Genomic DNA, 22942 nt, shown 5'->3' on the forward strand with positions numbered 1-22942 from the left:
TCAACTTCATTACAGTCATAGCAAAATAGAAAGTGTTTTATTTACATTAACAATTCAACAGGCCAGAATTACAGCATCTTACGGTTCATTAAAAGTTCTCCTCTTAGCTATCGAAGGCTTAGCGACACATTGAACTTACTGCAAGTGCAAAACGCTGGAAAGAGACATTGGAACTACTCCAAACTCTCCATGGAGGAATGTTGAACACCGGCGTCCCTCCAGTATAAATGATCCCATATATTACTGTATTTGTTATTTTTATACCTCTTTAATTTTTTGAAAAAACGTGGAGTTAATACTGTTTGGCATGAAAACAATTACCATGTTCCGGAGTTAATATAATGGTAAGTTGACACACGTGAATAAATAATCTGGAGATAATACGATACATGAAACATAATTTAGTCAAGAATACTTCTTTCTTTAAATTAAATGAAATAAACAATATCTATAAAACAAAATGAGTAAACAAAACTAAAGAAAAACGAAACCCAAAGGATCATGAGTGTTGTTCACTTAGAATTGTTTTGGAAAAATATTATAAATCCTCATCTACTTTATTGGAGTTTTTATAAAAATTATGAAATTCCTTTGGCTTATCGAGATTTACAGGCAGAGCCGCAGGAAACTCAACATGCCTAGGATTTCTATTAAGATCAACAGATTGGAATGTTTCCGAACTAAAATTAGTTTTGAAAAAAGTAATCCCAAATTATCGCTACATACATACTTCCAAGTGGACAACATCTGACATACAAAAGTCTGTATTCTGCTGAGTTTGTTCCTTATAATAAAAGGTGTTCAGTTAAAACAGTTGTTGTTTTAAAGAGTCTTAGATTCCTTGAAGTCATTTAGTTTTACTTTCATTTATTTTCCACAGAATACTGAATACCAGTAGCACGCCGCGGTTTTACATCGCTCCATGGAGTTAATACTTTTATTTTGCTGGGTATTAAGTGTAAACGACTGTTTAGCTCGGAGCTACGGAGGGACTTAATACACTTTAACGTTGTCTATCTTCGGAACCACATTAAATAGGATTTTATGTCGTATCGCATATGAAAGATGTGAAGTGTGTTATGTAGAAAGTGAAATAATATAATTTTTCAAAAAAATGGAGTTAATACAGTTTAGCTCTGAGGTACAGATATAATATACAGTATGTCCCTGTAAGTTGTATCCATATGGAAAACTTTATTATTAATTTTACGAAAAAAAAGTTATTCTTCATAAAAAGTTGTTCTGCATGGTCCAAAACCTAAGATTTAACCATCAAATATAAAATTTTTTGAATATTATACGAGGTATGTCAAAAAGTTTGAATTTCACTCAAGAGTAAAGTAGCTTTATTTTTCACAATATTGAAAATTGCTATTATAAAAAGTTGTTTGGAATTAAGAACTGTATTCTAGTATGCAATTACATCCTTCTAATTGATTTTTTTTTTTTTTTGGAAACTTATCGATAACATTATTTTCAGTTATTTCAATTCAGATAACTATCTTATTATTAATTTTACGAAAAAAGGGGATTCTTAATAAGTTCTGCATGGTCTAAAACCTAAAATACAACCATCTTATGTCAAATTTTATCAATTTTATACGAGGTATGTCAAAAAAGATGAATTTCGCTCAAGAGTAAAATACGTTTATTTTTCACAATATCGAAAATTGTTATTATGAAAAGTTATTTAGAATTAAAAACTATGTTTCATTATGTAATTACATCCTTCTAATTGAAATATTCTGAACTATAAAGGTACTTTACTTTTGATCTAAATTTATCTTTTTTGACATACCTCGTATAAAATTGATAAAATTTGATATAAGATGGTTGTATTTTAGGTTTTAGACCATCCAGAACTTTTTATTAAGAATCACTTTTTTTCGTAAAATTAATAATAAAAGAGTTATCAGAATTGAAATAACTGAAAATAATGTTAGTTATCCAAAATTTTTCAAAAAAATTTTTTTTTAATTAGAAGGATGTAGTTGCATATTAGAATATAGTTTTTAATTCCAAACAACTTTTCATAATAGCAATTTTCAATATTGTGGAAAAGAAAGCTAATTTACTCTTGAGAGTGAAATTCAAACTTTTTGACATACCTCGTATAATGTATAACATTCATAAAATTTGATATCTGATGGTTGAATCTTGGGTTTTGGAGCATGTAGAACTTTTATAAAGAATAACTTTTTTCCATATGGATACAACTTACAGTGACATACTGTATGAAAAAATGTGTGCCCGACAAATATGTTGGGCATTTTAATAAGTCCGACACGTAGAACATGTCAAATGACAGGAATTATATTGGTGATAAATAGTAGTCTGATTTTTGCATGAGAGTTTAATGAAAGGGTAACAAATCAATTAAAAGTAGTTCTGTCCGACAAAATACATGGGACGTTTTCGTAGTCTGACTTTCGAAACCTGTAACCAGTTCCACAATTAAAACTTCCCCTGTTGCAGGGTTCCCGTACATCAAAGTGTGTCCGACTAGACACCGTTATAGACCAGGGCGGATCTGTAAAAATATTAGTACATTTGGACGTTGAGAGGTGACTCAAATTTTTTTGCAGAAATTACTTGAAAATAACTCAAATAATAATATTTGAGTTATTGGCCTTCTCAAAAAGGTCCGGAACATTGTTTAAATAATCAAAATGTCAAAAAATGAAGGAAAAATTCGATTTTTTCCTTCGTTTTTTGATTATAACTTTAAAACTATTCATTTCCGAGAAAAGTTGTACTGATATAAAAGTTGCATAATTAAATTTCCTACAATATAGAACTGGTTAAAAATTAAAAAAATGGTCACCCTTGTTGCAAAATAGCAATAATTGCGAAAAAACTATACAAAAACAAGTATTCGCATTTTACGTTTTTTCAACCATTTAGGCTACACTTAGGACCTTCATATTTCACCCAGAAAAACTTTATGATACAGTAAAACAATACTGTAAATTTCATTACGATCGGTTCAATAGATTTTGCAAAATAAATTTTGCAATCCAGCATTCGCAAAAAAAAATCGTTTTTTTAAATTGTTACAGGACTGAAAATAAAGCAGATAGCAAGTGAAAATTTTTTGCGTATAGAAGTGTACTGTACCTTTTATTTGCAATTTGCAAAATTAAAATCGATTAACTGCCACGGCGTCAGGAATTTTTTTAAATAAAAATTAATTATTGGTGCTACGCACAGGACAGCGGATAGTTTGCTCTGATTGGACATTTCAATGACCTTTGATAATGATTGATACATTTTAATTTTTAAAAAATCCACAAGGAAAAGAAAAAGTTTTCCTGTAGTTGGCTGTATACCATCAATCACAAAATTGGAAAGAAATCCTTTGTAAAAGGTATAAAATTTTTTTATTAAAAATCCCTTAAAAGGGCTACATCACAACAAAACGTTTTCGATTTTTATAAAAAATCATCATCAGTGTTCGATAAACTGGATGCTAGCTGAGCCACAAAAGAAAAATATCTGGGTAAAAATATCTGGGTTTTATGTAAAGGGTTTTTACCCAGATATTTTTCTTTTGTGGCTCAGCTAGCATCCAGTTTATCGAACACTGATGATGATTTTTTATAAAAATCGAAAACGTTTTGTTGTGATGTAGCCCTTTTAAGGGATTTTTAATAAAAAATTTTTATACCTTTTACAAAGGATTTCTTTCCAATTTTAATTTTTATTACATTTCGATATAAATAAATAAATTTGTTTATTGCAAAATAAAAACACATACTCTATCTTTTGATATAACAGTTTTTTTAGCAAAAACTTTCTTTGTTCATATATTTTAACTTAGAGAATAAAAGTTTATTATTTTTAAACATATGCAATTTTTTTAAACAATATTTCACAAACAATAATAAAATTAGTTTGATTTTTGTAGAATTAAAATATTAAAATACAACAAAATATAGAGTAAGAAAATAATATATTAAATAAAGATTAGAAGAAATTTTGATGGAAATCAACTTGTTTGAATCGAACACCGCTGTCCTGCACTCAGCACCAAAAATTAATGTTTATTTAAAAAATTTCCTGACGCAGTGGTAATTATTCGATTTTAATTTTACAAATTGCAAATGAAAGGTACAGTACACTTCTATAAGCAAAAAAAATTCAACTTACTATCTGCTTTATTTTCAGTCCTGCAACATTTTTAAAAAATTAATTTTTTTTGCGAAAGCTGGATTTCAAAATTTATTTTGCAAAATCTATTAAACCGATCTTAATGAAATTTACAGTTTTATTTTACTATGTCATGAAGTTTTTCTGGGTAAAGTATGAAGGTCCTATGTGTAGCATAAATGGTTGAAAAACGTAAAATGCAAATAATTGTTTTTGTATGTTTTTTTTCGCAAGTATTGCTATTTTGCAACAAGGGTGACTATTTTTTAAATTTTTAACCAATCCTATATTATAGTAAATTTAATTACGCAACTTTTATGTCACTACAACTTTTCTCAGAAACGAACAGTTTTAAAGTTATATTCAAAAAACCAATAAAAAATCGAATTTTTCCTTCATATTTTGACATTTTGATTATTTAAACAATGTTCCGGACCATTTTGAGTGGGAGGATAAATCAAATATTATTATTTGAGTTATTTTTAAGCAATATCTGCAAAAAATTGAGTCCCCTCTCAACGTCCATCTCAAAATAGATGAGCCCTGGACTATTAAGCTATTAACAAATTTTCAGCTTGCTATTAACCTTTTTTTTAGTGCGCGGGATTCAGACCTTGCATGTTATGATTTAGGGGTCAAAAAAATTTAAAGGAAAAACTTTACTTTTTGTACTTTGTATTTCCAATTATGGCTATTTTTTATTAATAAACATTAAATTTTCCATTTATAGCTAGCTCAATATTATGTAAAATTAAAAAAGAAAAACTTTTACTTTGTATAATTTTTTTTGCGTGTGCAAAATATATCTTTCTGGTTATAGGCGAAAATATGGGCACAAAAAGCAAAAATTTTCGAGTTTTTTCAGATTTTGTTAAATAAAACATCAAGCACAGTTTGCGACTGGTGCATATAGGTTGAGGCAGATAAAGGACCTATTAGAAATATCTCGAGAACTAAAGGTAACTGAATTATGAAAATTGGAATATTGGGGTTTTGAAGACTGATCTATTTAATGAAAATATTTTCATCTACTTGGTACTTCCGGTTATACCGGAAGTTGCTTATAACTTCGTTTTTTTTAATGGGACACCCTGTATATTTTGACATTTTTGGATTCTCCTCGATTTCTTCTTTCTTAAAATATATAGCTTTGTAACATTATACAGTGTAGGTTAACAGATAATTACGTTTTCTTATTAATGTCGTAGCAATATTCACACCCTGTAGGATTGTAGTAGTTTGACATAATAAACTCTATTTATGTTCAAATGATTTTTAATATAGTCTACTATTGTTAACAATTATTAGTATAGCTAAATTTTTAATTTTAGTATACAGGGTGGGTCTAAACTCGGAATGAGTTTTCTTAAATGGAACACCCTATATTTTAGTATTGTAATGAAATGATATGTCATGGTACTTTCTTATTTCTTAAACATTGCCTATACATAACTGCTTTAATTTGTGCTTAATTGTTAATCGCACCAACAATCTTAACTTCGATGTTATTTTGACAGTTCAACCATTATTGGCAATTTTAAGTATCATTTTAGATTAATATGTATTTATTTCCAAAAAATTATTTGTGATTGAATATTTTCACGGCCAGCCTAATACAATTTCACATATTTTTTGTTGCAATTAATGTTTTGCTTGAATCACCAATAACTCACAAATTAAAGCAGTTAGGTATAGGGAGTGCTTAAGTAATTAAAATGTACCATAAAACAACATTTCATTACAATACTAAAATACAGGGTGTTCCATTTAAGAAAACTCAGAAAATACTCATTCCGAGTTTCGACCAACTCTGTATACTAAAACGCAAAATTTAACTATACCAATAATTCCTAACAATAGTAGACTATATTGAAAATCATTTGAACATAAATACAGTAGGAAAAATGAAAGAATACCCATGAACGAACATATAAAACACGCTGTATTTTCCTGTCACCGTGTCACAAAGAAAATTGCCCAGTGCAAGTACATGTAATAATTATAATTACATGTACTTGCGCTGGGCAATTTTGTTTGTGACACGGTGACAGGAAATTACAGCGTGTTTTATATGTTCGTTCATGGGTATTCTTTCATTTTTTCGACTGTAGAGTTTATTATGTCAAACTACTACAAGCCTGCAGGGTGTGAACATTGCTACGAAATTAATAAGGAAACGTAATTATCTTTTAACCTACCCTGTATAATATCACAAAACCTTATATTTAAAGAAAGAAGAAATCGAGGAGAATTTAAAAATGTAAAAATATATAGGGTGTCCTATTTAAAAAAACGAAGTTACAATCAACTTCCGGTATAACCGGAAGTGGCAAAGAGACCAAAATATTTTCATTAAATAGTTCACACCTCAAAACCCCTGTATATCAATTTTCATGATTTTCTAACCTTTAGTTCTCGAGATATTTCTAATAGGCCCTTTATCTGCCTCACCCTGTATATCATGATTATTGATACAAGGCACATGTTGAAGCGATTCCAGGAAAAAATAGACTCCTATGGAAAATGTTCTCCATTTACTTTTAATTGTTTTAAAACAATTAAGATACGACATGGAGGTTTTATTAGGCAATAGTGCAAATACTACTGGTACGTAATGACTATTATTAAGTGTATGTATAACATATTAAGTGAAAATTTGGTAAAAAAATTTACACTACAATATTCAAAACTGTCATCCAAGTAAATTTTGATAAGACAATATTGTTCCTAATTGTATATAACTTTAATTTATTCAGGCTCTCAAATACCTCTTCTTTACTTTTGTATACTAGTTTTATATTTATTCTAAAAAAATGCAAATTTTTAGTAGATCAGTAATTAAAAGAGAAATAAAATTTAAACTTGATTTATTCAAATAATACGCATTTTAATCCGGCTAAACTTTTGGAGCTTATAAACCCTACAGTGTCTCAATTTGAAAAGTTGTAAAACCTCTATAATTTGGTCCCTATAGAAAATCTAAAAATATGCAAAAATACGTCAAATTTATTTGCGAGGGGGCGGGCCATTTTATGGACCAGTTTTCAACTAAATTACATCAACCCTCAAGCAGACACAAGCCCTACAATCTTTAATGGAAAGATTTCACTTTTCTACCTTTTCAAAAATACCACACACACTATATTTTTTTCAGTATTTTTGGAAAAATCAAGTAAATCGTACAGTCCCGTCGGCATAGCATTTGGCCTTGCATGCCTAGCTGCCCAAAATTTTATTTTTCTAATCTTTAGGGGGGTCCAAAGTAGTGTAAATTTAAAATCGCTTCTGATTCCACCTTTGCGTTAGCTGCCTTTTTGATTTTAAAGGAGAACCGTTTTTGTCGAATATCTCCGCCATTTTTAACTTTAAGAAAAAAAGTGTGAGGAATAATTTTCTGGAAAAGTTGAAAATGGTGAAGATATTGAGCAAAAATGGCATCTTGGTTTTTCTTTAAAAACAAGATGGCGACTAACGTAACGGCGGAATTCAGTCGCGATTTTAAATTTACACTATTATTGACCTCGATAAAGATTAGAAAAATAAAATTTTGGGCAGCTCGGCTTGCAAGGTTTGCAGCTCTATCCCGACTGGACTATACGATTTTAGTTGATTTTTCGAAAAGTACTAAAATGAAAGAATGTGTGTGTGTATTTTGTAAGCACGTAAAGAAGTTAAACGTGTATTATATGATTTCAACGAAATCAATATCCTTTAAACAGTTTATTTATATTTTAGTTAAATATTCAACTAATTTTAATACTTACTACTTTCCAAAAAATTTTAATAAAACAATACGAAACATTAAAACAATAAAAGAATAAAACACACACACAAACACATTGAAAAATGCTAGAAAGAAATGATTTCTGAACAATAATTGTTGGCAAAAATTTTAACTAAATACGTATTTACTGAAAAAAAATTATATAATAAATATACTTACAATCATAAAATGTATAAAAAATAATGTGTATGTACTTTGTACGCACGTAAGAAGTTATATTTCTATTATATGATTTAAACGAAATTAATATACTTTTTATTTGTATTTTATTTAAATATTAAACTAATTTATACTTACTACTTCTCAAACATTTTTATTAAAACAGTGCCAAAAATTAAAATAATAAAAGAATAAAACACACACAAACACATTAAAAATGTCACAAATGATTTCTGAACATTAATTGTCGGAATTTTTTTTTAACTAAATACGTATTTTCTGAGAATAAAATTATATAATAAATATACTTACAATCATAAAATGTATAAAAAAAATAAAAAAATAAAAAATTTTATTGGGATTCGAACCAGCTATCAGCGCGGTTAGTATATTGAGGTTCATTCGCCTTAAACGCTTCGCCACGGAGGCAATGTGTTATTATGTGCGAAGATCGACTAACCAAACGGATTAAGCTTTTGACATTTTTGAATTAAATTAAATTATTTTGATTTTGAATTGAAATGATTTAGAATTGAAAAAATACAACAAAACATAGAGTAAGAAAACAATATATTAGGTGAACATTGATAGAAATTTTGATGGTAATCAAATTATGTAAATAAAAGTATTACATACTATGTATTTTGGTAGGTTCAAATAGGTAGGTACCTATGATACATTTACAATTATTACGTACCTGTTGCTTTTAAAAACTATTTAAATGTCACTACAATTATAAACTTTTTTGTTTCTGTCCTCACAACAATAAAACTAATATATTATACATTTGTTTACCTTCATATTGAACAATTATTTATTATTGACAGATCATTTCAACACCCAATCAGGGCCCGTATAACGACTAATACCATACTGTCGGTGTGCGCATGCGCGCAGATCAATATAAATTCACCCTCAATCTCAATCGCGCCCAAAGAAGTATAACTTCAAAAAATAAAAATTTGCATTTGGGATCGAACCCGCGGATATTAGGGTGGTATAGATTTAAAATACAATCACCTCAGAACTTAACCAGTTACACACGCCCGTCATGTGGTAAGATAGACCAACTGAACAGTTTAAACTTTGACAGTTCTGAATTTAAGCAAATTAGTTTGATTTTTGTGTAATTAGAATATTAAAATACAACAAAATATAGAGTAAGACAACAATATATCAGATGGAGATTGGTAGAAATGTTGGTAATAAAATTATATAAATCAAAGCAGGTAGGTACATTTTACATTTTCCAAATAGGTAAGTACCTATGTAATTTTTTATTACAATATTGAAACATTTAAAATTACATACCTGTTGCGTTTAAAAATTATTTAACTCGACCCCCTTTAGATTAAAGATTTTGGGGGTTGTGTCCGCCACCGCTAGAGTGTTGATGTAATTTAGTTGAATCTGGTCTACAAAATGCCCCCCTCATAAATAAATTTGACGTCTTTTTGCATAGTTTTAGATTTTCTATAGGGACCAAATTATAAAGGGTGGGAACTTTTCAAATTGTCACACTGTATATTAAAATTAATTGTAGAAGATATACGTTTAATTCCAATTCTAATAAAAATAGTGTTACCTACTTACACTGCTCATTTTTTAAACATTAGAGTAATTTAACTTTTTTCCATCGTATTCTGCTTCGTTTTAATCGAAATGACTTTTAGCATAGCTCATTAGAAGGTATTTTCAAGCCTTTTACTTATTATTTACCTTATTACCTTATTATTTGATATTAAATACATCGAGTATATTACCCCAAAAATAAAAAGTCATCTACAAACAATTGCTTAGTATTGTACTTAGCTCTAATGCAAAAGTAATATCTTTATTTATTTGTTTTTTTATAAGCTTTATTTTATTCATTACACATTTTTAAATAAAACGGTTTACCCTCTCTGTGTCTCAGTGGTAAGAGCGCCTACCTTTGGATCGAAAGGTCCGAATGGTCGTGAGTTTGAATCTCACCAGGGTCAGAAATTTTTCGTTTATTATAAATTAATAATGAAAATAGTTTGTGTCCTTGTGGGATCGGTACTCACCGGAGGGACCGCAGACGTTCGGAAACAATTAGCGTCTCTTTGCAAAGACAATGACGTCGACTTTGCAATGTAACAAGACACTTACTCAACACACACACTACACATAACACTAGGTATCTAACTGCAAAAATTTACCGTACCTACCATGCCAATGGCCATTAATTGTCGAGGCATTAGCTAAATAAAAAAAAATAAAAAAAACAAATTAAACGGTTTGTTCTTGAGTTTACGAAAAATATACTTTTTCAAGTACGAATAACTCAAAAAGTATTGACCTAGCGAAAAAAAAAATTATATGCCATTTTTTGGTTAAAATTTGATTCTCTATCAAGGGAGATGTAGAATATCGTAGCTGCGCAACCTGAGAGAGTTTTACGGATGTACATCAAATGAACTTTTCAGAGCAGTCGTCTCTTAAGTCGGAATAGCTATGACGATTGCCGACCTCCGCGGCGGAGATGGCACTTGAAGAAGAAAATCAATTTCCGGGGTTATTTTGAGTGTAAAAATTTCAAGCACCAAGATTGGGTGCCAACTACACCAGGGGTAGAAACGCACATCTATACCATATAACTTATATTTTTTGAGTAATTTTCTATCAACTGTAAATATTTCAGAAAAATCGGTGCAGTCATAAAAAATTTAGAGAGAAAACGCCACAGTAACTGGACTACCTGTTACTGACACAATTTTGTTGAGAATATACCCTGCAGACTTTTCTCTTCGTCAATTGAAATTATGAACAAACGAAAGGCCAGGTGAAGGTCGAACCTGCGAACTTATGCACAAAGTTTAATGTTAGTGGGAAATTGACTATTTACGTGCTAGATTGAGTAGGATGTTGGATTTTTTAGTCGCACGAGAGTGTTAACGATGAACAAGCCTATTAAAGCTTCAGTATTTGCTTATACTCATGACCTAAGAGGATAAATCACTTTGATTTACTATAATTAATTATAAATGTAGACAATTATATATGCCTAGAAGTAGGAAAGTGGATGCTTTCTACTTTCTATGCTTTTTTAACCCTAAAATGCTAAATGCTAACCTTATTTGTTTTTCCATAAACAATAACTTTTACGATCTGTGAAAAACACATAATATATATTTATGCACCATGGACATTAAGTAGATGTTCCCGAGGATTACTGTTTTACAACCAAGAGAGCCTCTGGCCCGATTTATGTTTCGTGAACCTTAAGAAGGCATTTGACAGGGTAAAATTAAAGGAAAACATTCCATCAAAACAACAAAATAAAAGTAAGAGTAGAAGATGAACTAATTGACCCAATTGAAGCTTGCTCATAATATGTAAATATGGGACATGTATTAACTATGTAGCTAAACTAAACCCAAATCCAACACCTGAAAGGGTATAAGGAAGGCGAGAAAGAAAGAAAGAAAAAAAGAAAGAAAGAACGACATTTCTCCTGGTTTACCAGTGTTCCCCTGTCTTTTCATTCGCTTCGTATATAACAAAAAACTGCATAATCGCTTACAATCAATTAATGCATAATATACCGGGTTAATTGTAATCGAACAACCTGTGAATATTACATAAGAGTACCGATACGAACTGGTATCGACGACTGGTACTGCAGTGTGCAGACACGAGAACCAGGTCCCAATTCCAATACAAACAAAATCACCAACTTCATATAACATCTCGTATCTCGTGAAAGTGTTACGTAATCCGTTTAGCACGAGAAACCTACTTATTCAAAAAATAAATATTTCTTTATCGAGTTTATTAAACCACATTTTCGCGACCAGTAGCAGCAGACACGCACTTTCAAGCACGGGAAAAAGTTAATAATATCTTTTGGAGGAAATGATTAAATGGGTCTATCTACGTAGTAATTATCGTGCGTTTGTTTGGCGTTTTAGAATTATTTATGGTTTGGCATAGAAACTTTAATATTATTATTTATAACATCAGAGAATATCGACCACATAACAAATTTCATGTTTGACATTACACCAACACGATAACAGAAAACAATACAAGAGAATTAACTAAAATAATTATAAAATAAAAAAATATGAAAAAAAATTTTTGAGAAACGCTTTTCTTTAGTTACGGTGACTAAAATTTAAAATTATTATAAAAAAACGCTGAACGGAAGGGCCGCCCGAGAACTTTATCGTACCGATCTATTATCGTTATGGTACTAGATACTGGCATTCTATAAAAATAACAAAGTTACTCGTTATTTTGATATTTTAGAAACACTTTCTGTACTTGAAAGTATTTTATGGTTCCACGCATCATTAATTCCTGCATTTGAGAAAATGTTCGATGCCATATTTCGGGGATACACTATAGATTTATAGATTATTGCATCAATAGAATATTATAGTCATACTTTCATTTCAAATTAGTTCATTTTTCTGAGAAATTAATAGTTTACAATATTTGCATTTCATTCTATTTCGATTACGCTAGTCAATGCGCGATATTAAGAACAAGATATTATCTTCAAATTCTATCCTACTGCATGGATTTTAATGAAATTTTGGGAGTAGCCCAATCTCCTAATTCAAAGTCTATCCTATATACTATGGCGCTTTTATCATGGGGGCGGTTCCCACCACTTCTCAGGGGTGAAATATTTTTATTTTCGAATTACATGGAGAAAAAGGAAGATTTTTAAGAAAATTTAAAAATTCATTTTATAATTTGATCACATTTTTTACAAAAACCATTCATTTTAAATCCGTTCAACTTTTTGAAAGTAGAAATAACACTATATTAAAAGGTATTGCAAAAGAAAAACAATGCATTTAAATTATGGTGGATGGGGAGTTAAATGTATATACTTTTCATTTTTCCTTAAAGTACATTAGTCATATATATTTTTTGCACCATATCTCGCTTAATTTGTATGTAACCGGCATTTAACGGTGCTCGTTTTAAAGGCCTTTTCAAACACTACAAAAGGTGTTGGTAGCATCATACACCTAAAACCTACCGTTCCTCTGTTATTTCAAGTTGAATACACCAATTTGAGCATGCACCAAAAAACAAACTATTTTCACCTACCATATCTCTTTTTGTATTATAAATAGAACATTTACGAAGGAACGAATCTCTTTATTATTTATAATCTAAAAAATGTTTTATATAGTGTTTTTAGTTCGATGCATAGTTTTTAAGGTATTCACAAAAAATCCGTCCGAAAAGGTGTCATTTTTCAATGAAAATGGCCAATTTTCAACTACGCATAACTCAAAAAGTATTGAGTTCTCAAAAAAAATATAGACCAGTTTTTGCTTAGAAATAGGTTCTTTAGCCACTTCCGTGCTTATTTTGACCAACAAATTTTCCACCCCCTTGAAGAAGTGGGAACCGCCCCAAGATAAAAGCGTCATAGTATATAGGGTAGATTTTGTTTCTTGAGCTATTCCCTACTTACTGTGAAAATATCAAGTACATCAATGTAGTAGGATGGAATTCGGAGCCAAATACCCTCATTGACTGCCCTACAATAATGCTCTCCTATGATCGCGTGAGAGAGGACACACATAAGATTATAGCAAAATTTCTATTTAGCGTAACTTTTTGAGTTTTTGAGCTACAGCAATGAATTTTATGCCATTGGAAAGGTAATTTTACATTCTTTCAAAATATTTAAAAATATACAGGGCGTATCTAAAAAATTAAGATTTATTATTTATTTCCGGTTCAACCGGAAGCCATATTTTTGGTAAAATTTATTGTGATAATAGATAATAAAGTACCATATATGTCTGCAAAATTTCAAATTTTAGTTTCTATTAAGAAGGAAGTTACGGGCACTCGAATATTTTTTTATAAAAAATTCATAACTCTTCTCCTATGGGGAGTTAAGAAATCTGACTAATGTCATTCAATTTAACGATAGGATATCAAAAATATGTCAAAAAATAAAAAAATTCCTTGGAGCCATTTTTGAGAAAATCTAGTTCAAATTTATGTCAAATTTTGACCCCTTAAATATAGGCAACCCGTAACTTTTTCTGAAAAACGATAACATCCTTCTTATAGCCCCATCTTTAGGCTATATAACGACTTTTTCAAATTAAACTTATCTTAAACAAGTTTTTAGATAGGTAGGGAAATGTGTCGGGTGGGCGGTCGGCCATGTTGGCCGCCATTTTGAATTTGGAAATGTCAAATTCCGTATTTTTATTTACCTATCGATGATCTTACTTTGAGTTGAATTTCATTCATTTCGGTCAAAATTTGCAAAAATTGGCCCTAAATAACCCCCCTATTTCGGCCCCCCTTTGAGAGGTTTTTTTTAAAAGCTTAGTTTCTCGACAAAATTCTCTTAAACTTACTCATACCAAATTTCATCAAAATCGGTTCGGTAGTTTTTGCTGGGCGGTGGCGACATACGTACGTACGTACGTACATACTTCCGACATGTTTTTTTATTTGCTTTTTAGACTCAGGGGGACTCAAAACGTCGAAAAAAAGTGAAATCTGAAAAAATTTTTTTGCACGATCCTATAACTTTATCTATTATACTATACTACGTATATAGTACGATAAAGTAAAAAATCAACTAAAAAGCAAAAAATAAAAAAAAATCAAACTTGAGGGATTATTCGAAAAAACTGTTAAACAGATTAAATATAGTACAAAAATCTTACACTTTCATTCGTTAAAGAAAAGCGTGGGGCGCGAAAAGTAAAAAACCATCTATCCTCAAACCGTTCATTCGATGAAGACGCGCCACACGCTTTTCTTTAACGAATGTGTTAGATTTTTTCAATTTTTAACGAATGTGTGAGATTTATGTATATTTAATCTGTCTGACAGTTTTTTTTTTCGAATAATACTTCGAGTTTGAATTTTTTGATTTTTTGCTTTTTAGTTGATTTTTTTTATAATATTTTTAATTTTAGTCACCCGTATTTTTTTCATATTTTTTTATTTTTTACTTTTTAGTCCTACACTTCTCAAACATTAAAATACACCGCCATGTTTAAAAAATGATGTATATGATAGATATATTTTTTGCATTTATTTCAACATTTGATACATACATTGTACTTACATTTTTTGTAATTTCTTCATACATTTCTTAAATCAAAATCTTTATTTACAACTATTACAGTTTTCGCAGTCTTTCCATCTTTTCTAATGCTTTAACTATTGCACGGTGTAGACCCTGTTAATATCCACTCCATCCCTTAAGGGTTCGTAACAAACTTTGAATTAATACGCCAAAACGAATTCTAATGTTATTGTAGCGACTGTACTGGTGGTTTTTCTAAGACTACGTTAAAAACACGAATTTTTTGAATTCGAGTTTTGGTTGAAGTTTCGCTTCGTATCGTATTGAAATTTGACACGAACAAGCGCAGATGTTTCCCAGATAGCATGTAAACTTGTAGCAAGTTTGATTCTTCTTTGATTTTTCATTGCTGCGTCAAATATGACGAGGCAAGTTTGTGATAAGTTTGCTGCAATATTGTTATGACAAAGATGATTATTCAAGTTTGTAGCAACTTTGCTTCAAGCTTAGCTTTGCACAGCCCGCTTCGATTCGGTTTTCGTTCGGCGCCCCGACTGATGTCCCGCCCACGACAACGAAAGTGTTGCCACCCGTAGGGAAATTTCTGTGTTTGCGAGAATTTTCAACATACAATTGAAAAAGTTATCTCAAAAGGGAATTTTTCCTCCAGTCCAAATTGCACAATATTTAAAAAAATCAAAAGATTTGAAAATAATTCAAGATATTTTCGCAGATTTTGTAAATAGGAACGAATTTTTTCATAAAAGTGAGAATTTTTAAGGTAAGTTGAGGGAAAAAGCTTACTCGATGGCTGGCAACACGGGAAAAAAATCTGCTACGCGTATGCGGTGACAGTTTGTTGTTGTGGTTATCCAGTTTTTTACAACTTAAATTTTCCGTACAATTCTCCGAGGCTATTACCTTAATTATTATTACTAAGCTGAAGCCTATTTTCTTCATTGTTAATAGACCAAACTGCATGCTTACTGCATTACAGATTAGTACCTACTCATTTTGCTCTGGCCAACTCTGGTGGCATTGAGGTAGAGGTAAGTCTTTTTATGTTTTTTTTTGTAGCTTCTAACTGTACTCACATACTATTTAAAATAAATTATATATTATAAAATATGTAGATATAATAAATAAATTTTAGGTTTTATTGTAAAATTGTTACTTTAACATATTTTTACATCTTTTAATAACATAGATTAATTCTGTTCACACAGCAAGAGTTTTTAACAATTTCTATTTGTTTCAGAGCTGATATAGACAAAACCAAGCATCGGAATCTGAAGCTAGGGTGTTTAATGTAAGTTCCAATGAATAATTTTATACAATAGATTGTATTTTAGTCGAGTGATTAATAAATAGTTATATAAAATGGTATTGTACTTTTTATTCACATTGTTTTATTCAAATTGTGGCTAGTATCTCAAAACAAACCTTAAGCAAGTTTGTATCAAGTTTGAAAAAACAAACTTCATGCAACAAAACAAAAACAAACCTTCAGAAAGTTTGTTACATCAAGTTTGTATCAAGTTTGAAAAAACAAACTTCATGCAAGTTTGTCACATACCAACTAGCAAGTTTGATTTAACCTTGCTGCAAGTTTGCAAAGTTGCCATGGCAAACCTGCAGCAAGCTTTCATGTTTGATGTATCAAACTTGTTGCAAGTTTGAAACAAGTTTATATTGTTATCTGGGTTATATAAAAAAAGATGTGAGCGTTCAAAATCTTCGCCGCTTAGGATTTTTATAAACATGATGTACAAACATAAAAAGTAATCGGAATCGGCAAAAAAATTTGAAACTTTATTGTTTATTTATGAAGCATAACGTAAACAATTAACGTAAAAAGTGAAATTATGTATAGTCCATATAATTAGCTATAATCTGTAAAAGTTTCAAGTTTATACATTGTAAAAAACAAGAGAATTTAAGCAGTTTCCATTAAAATCGTTTTTTTTTATTTAAACAACTAATAAACATAACAAAACTTATTGACTATTCGTGTATTATTCCCTCGAATGCATATGTCTGCAAATTTTCATTCATTTGCATTGAAAAAAAAGGCAGTCAAATTAACGTCTAAAGATTTGACCCAAACGATTGAACTAAAAAGCGTTTAAAAACAAAAATTTAAAAAGTTTTTAGGCGAAATATGAACAACGTAGGCAACAAAATTATGTATAGGATAAGAAACAAAGACGGAAACTTTGCTACAGATAGGAACGAAATCCTCAATATTGTCGAACCATTTTAACGTGAAATGTATGAGAGCAGCAACGAAAGGCAAGATTAGTCCCTTACCGACCATACCTGACCGACTATATTTACCTGCTATACCATACCGACTATACCATACCGACTATACCTGCCGAAAATAAAAAACCGGGGATCAGAATTATTGCTAGTAATAACACCATACGAAGTTAAAAACGCAATTTGAGAAATGGAAAAAATAACAAATCCCCTGGCGATGATAGTAGTGATCGAGGCGATCAAATAAGATGGAAATAAAATTGTCCAGGCTTTGGCCAAACTTTTCACCGAATACATCTAACAAGGAGAAATCCCTTCTCAATGGAGCAATTTTTTAAAGAATTGGTTTTGCAGAGGCATTGGCAGAATGCAGAATAGACCATCGCGGCATCGTACACTAGTGGCGGAAATGCAAAACAATGAAAAGTGAAATTAAAGCTTCAAATTTAAGAAGATTGTAATATCTCTAAAACTACTTAACATAAATGGACGTTTTTTTTAAATATACAGGGTGCCCCGAAAAGATTGGTCATAAATTATACCACACATTCTGGGGTTAAAAATAGTTCGATTGAACCTAACTTACCTTAGTACAAATGTGCTCATAAAAAAGTTACAGCCCTTTGAAATTACAAAATGAAAATCGATTTTTTTCAAAATATCGAAAACTATTAGATATTTTGTATTGAAAATGGACATGTATTATTCTTATGGCAGGAACACCTTAAAACAAAATTATAGTTAAGTTTGTCTACCCCATAAAAATTTTATGGGGGTTTTGTTCCCTTAAACCCCCCCAAACTTGTGTGTACGTTTCAAGTAATTCATTATTGTGGTACCATTAGTTAAACACAACGTTTTTAAAACTTTTTTGCCTCTTAGTATTTTTTCGATAAGTCAGTTTTTATCGAGATTCGGCTTCTTTTTTAATATATTTACATAAAAATTGTATGGGGATTTTGTTCCTTTAAACCCCCCAAATGTCTGTGTACGTTTCAATTAAACTATTACTGTGGTACCATTAGTTAAACACAGTGCTTTTAAAACTTTTTTGCCTCTTAGTCTTTTTTTGACAAGTCACCTTTTATCGAGATGTGGCTTCTTCCTCAAAATATACCTAAAAATGTAAATTATAAATAAATTTTCAGATTATTAACAGGTCTCTATAATCGTACTTAACCACTTAACCATATACAAATATGTGGTGGATTCGACAAATATTCAAAATATGTCGATAAACACTGGCTTAAAAACTGACAAGTTTTAAAAATATTGTGTATAATAAATAATGTGTATAATAATATTAGGTTTACTAAAATATTGTGTATAGTATTAGGTTTACATATACTATTAAAATATGCAATTATATTTTTCTTTGAATTGCAAATTACCTACTTAACTAATTTGCTGAATCATTTTATCATAATAAACATTTTTCTTCAAAATAACAATTTTTTTACCTTTTTTATAAATAATAAAGAACGGTAAATATTATTTACATAGTATATTATGTAGTTACATAAAATTCATAAACTAATTTTTATTAAATAAAAATTATAAAACTTACGCAAAAATAAACGCTAATTATGAACAAGAATAATTAAATCATTTCCAAGATAGATTTTTTTTTATTTACATTAACGTGCTCGGCAACTATGGCCACTCGCACGGGACGATTACAAACAAGATTACAAGAGGTATAATTATTAAAGAGCATTAACAAGTTATGTCATAAAAAAAAATTTAAAGTTTATGATACAATGATATTTTTTTTAACTAAAGAACTCTGTCTAACTGGTTGGTATCACTTAGAATGTCACATAGCTGCGGTTTGAGTTTGAGCTGTTGTCTTACTACACTGAACTGATGACATTCGGTAATAATGTGGTTCACGGTAAGTTGGCACTGGCATGTTAGACAGATAGGCCGGATATCTGATGACATCAGGAAGCCGTGAGTAAGTTTGGTGTGGCCTATACGGATTCTTCTTATAATTCTAAGGTCTTGTCTAGAGAGTCCTGTGGGGCCAGTGTAAAGTGGCTTATATACTGATGGCTGGATTGCACGTAAAGATGTATTTAAGGAGCTCCAGTGGGTTTGCCATAATCTCCATGTGAATCTGTACGCTTCTGTTTTCAAATCTTTACAAATTTGGATGTGGATTGTTGACGTGGTATCTGTTGAAGCCGTTTTAACATGCTGATCTGCAAGTTCATTGCTAGGTATACCAATGTGAGACGGAATCCATATAAATGGAATCTTAGTGTTTAAAGTAGAAAGGTGGTGGTAACAATTATGGATATTTTGGACAAGAGGATGATCGGTAAATAATTCCTGAATGCATAAAATGGAAGCTAGAGAGTCTGTACAAATGGCAACATTTATGTTCGGTAGGTTAATATTCTTAACAGCCTGTAAGATACTATATAATTCTCCAGTATGTACGCTGCACAGAAGAGGAATAAAAGAAGCACAAATGATATTGTTTTGAGAGGTGACTGAACAGCCAACCCCCAAATCAGTTTTGGAAGCATCGGTGTATATTACTTGATCAAAGTGGTTATTGTGTATAATTTCAAAAAAAGCTTTTATCTTGAGTTCTTTAGGTGTTTCATATTTATTGAATTTTGTTAAATTTGTGTTAGTTTGAGGGGTCTGCATAATCCAAGGAGGAATTCGATGAAAGGGGATGGGATTTGTCAGTCTAAAATTGATGTCGCTTGTTATTGTGGACAATATAGAAAATATAGGTTTTATTATTGGTGAGGGGGTGGTATAGGTTGTTGTGAATAAACGGTATACAGGATTAAGGGGGTTAGAAGAGACAAATGCAGCATAGGAAAGAAGAAGATATTGCCGTCTAATCCAGAGAAGAGGCTCACCGGCTTCACAGTAGACACTTTCAGATGGACTGGAACGAAATGCACCTAGACATAGTCGAAGGGCTGTGTTATGGATAGAGTTTAAGGAATCCAGATCTCTCTTTGAAGCAGACATATAAGCAATACTACCATAATCTAATTTAGAGCGAATTAGTGCTTTATATACTCCAAGATATTACAAGCTATTTAAATTTGAAGTTGTAATTTCACTTTCATTGTTTTAAATTCTGACTACCCAATATTCTCCCAGTCTCGCTCAATAACCCTTTACGTTTAAAGCTTTACCAAGTGATGATTTGAAAATGGTTTTTTTTTTGCAATTTAAGGTAAAGGCAAAACTTGAAATGTGAGTTAAATATATCCCGACCATATTCCGAAACCTTCCGAACCCCGTCGTCTTGGCGATCTGAGCGATGTCGATGGTTCACAACCCCACCCCCTACGCGAGTTGAGCGTAGATACTTGCATGTCTTATCTCTGGTGAGTTGAGCGAGATTTCCTCTACTTATATGTCCATTTCGCGTTAGTAACTAAATGCTATCCCTAATCCAATTGATCGTCGTTTAGTATCATTTATTCATGTATCAAATATAGTCACATCGACCCGAGATTTACGAAAGTCCGATATGTAGATCGTAAAAAATATGTTTTTATAACGAAATTAACAAGTAATTATAATTAACGCTAATTACCTTCCTTTTTGTATAATTTTGTTTATCATATATGTCTTAAAAAACGAATCCTGTCTTTGACTGTATTTGTTACCCGAGATCATCACAGTGGCGCCCGAGCAGGGACTGTGATGATCTCAAATATACATTGTTATTATTAAACGCTTTTCTTTAGTTCAATAGTTTGCGTCAAATATTTAGACGTTAATTTGACTGCCTTTTCTCCAATGCAAATGAATAAAAATTTGCAGACATATGCATTCGCGGGAACAACACACGAATAGTCAATAAATTTTTTTTATGTTTATTAATTGTTTAAATTAAAAAAAATTACTGGAAAATGCTTAAATTCTCTTGTTTTTTACAATGTAGAAACTTGAAACTTTTACGGATTGTAGCTAATGATATGACCTATACATAATTTCACTTTTTACGTTAATTGTTTAGTTAGTTAGTTAGTTATCTTTATTTCAAAAAATCACAAATTTACAATAAATATAATTTTAACAAAAATATTTGTACAAGAACAATATGTGATTTTAGCCTAAGCGTTGGAACCGTCTAGATCATTAAAATTTATTAAAAATAATTCATCCAGACTATAAAAAACATATTGACCTAACAATTTTTTAATTTTTTTTTTTAACTTACATATTGAAAGTGCTTTAATCCCAGTGGGCAAATGGTTGTATACTTTAACACCGGAGTACAATGGACCATTTCGAGTACGTCTATAATTATAATTGGGAAGAATTATATCTTGCCTGCGTGTATTGTGACTGTGTATATCAGAAGGTTTTAACAATTCATGTCGTTTTCTATGTATAAGTAGAGACATCTTATAAATATAAATATTAATGAGCGTCGTTATTTCATGATTTGAAGAGAGGTCTACATGAAGTTCTATTTGTTAAGTTGAATAGTGCTCGAATTGCTCGTTTTTGAGGCACGAATGTGGATTCTGCTGTGCTAGCCGCGCTCCAAAATTCCACACCATATTGCATAATACTTTGAAATTGAGCAAAATAAACAATTTTTGCCACACAAAAATTTGTATTTTGTCTAATTGCTCTTATGTATTATGTAGCTCTGCTGAGGGTTTTATTAAGTTCAGTTATGTGGTAACTTCAATCAAGTTTGCTGTCTATGATTATGCCTAAAAATTTAATTGTATGACAAGAAGTAATGCTTTCTTGATCTACTTTAATAACAACATCTTCCACATTTTGATACAAATTAAAACGGATACTTTGTGTTTTACTAATATTCAGAACCAATTTATTGGCGAGAAACCAGTCTGATATCTCTTCAACTGTAGTAGCGGCACAGGATGTTAATGTATCAGAACTATCGCCTTTAATTACTATACTCGTATCATCTGCAAAAAGTGAAAATGTGGTATTCGGGAAACTAGCTACCAAGTCATTGATATAGATAAGAAACAGTGTTGGTCCTAAAACAGACCCTTGTGGAACTCCACACTGAACTTCTGCGAAATTTGAATAGGATGCTTCACAGCTACTATCAGAATTATTTATTCTAACACACATTTTTCTGTGTGATAGGTATGTCTGAAACCATTTATGTGGTGTACCTCTAATGCCATAGTAGTAGATCTTGTCCAGTAGTATTTGATGGTCTACGCAATCGAATGCTTTCGATAAATCACAGAAAATACCAAGAGGATGGTGTTTTGCTTCCAAGATTTTATGCACATTTTCGATTAGAGAAAATGCTGCATCTGTAGTACTCATATCAGATCTAAAGCCATATTGAGAAGTTGTTAGAATTTTATGTTTATTTAAAAAAAGAAGTAATTGTTTATTTACGCACCATTCTAATAGTTTTGAAAGGGACGGTAATAGAGACACTCCGCGTTATGCTTCATAAATAAACAATAAAGTTTCAAATTTTGAACGCTCATATATTTCTTTATATAAAATCGGCGCTTATTCGTGTCAAATTTCAATACGATACGTAA

General features: G+C 30.7%; 1 protein-coding gene and 1 long non-coding RNA gene across 5 annotated transcripts in view; one reads left to right on the forward strand and one right to left on the reverse strand.

The window, feature by feature from the left end:
• LOC114327208 (scavenger receptor class B member 1) overlaps positions 1–22942 on the reverse strand; it is a 633383-nt gene that overhangs the window by 287006 nt on the left and 323435 nt on the right. The window lies entirely within an intron of this gene.
• LOC126883362 (uncharacterized) lies at positions 15834–16532 on the forward strand. The gene is made up of 2 exons (XR_007697624.1): positions 15834–16195; positions 16405–16532. It is a non-coding gene; the product is annotated as an uncharacterized LOC126883362 (long non-coding RNA).

The sequence above is a fragment of the Diabrotica virgifera genome, chromosome 4, assembly GCF_917563875.1.
Source record: "Diabrotica virgifera virgifera chromosome 4, PGI_DIABVI_V3a".
Taxonomy (NCBI): Eukaryota; Metazoa; Arthropoda; class Insecta; order Coleoptera; family Chrysomelidae; genus Diabrotica; species Diabrotica virgifera.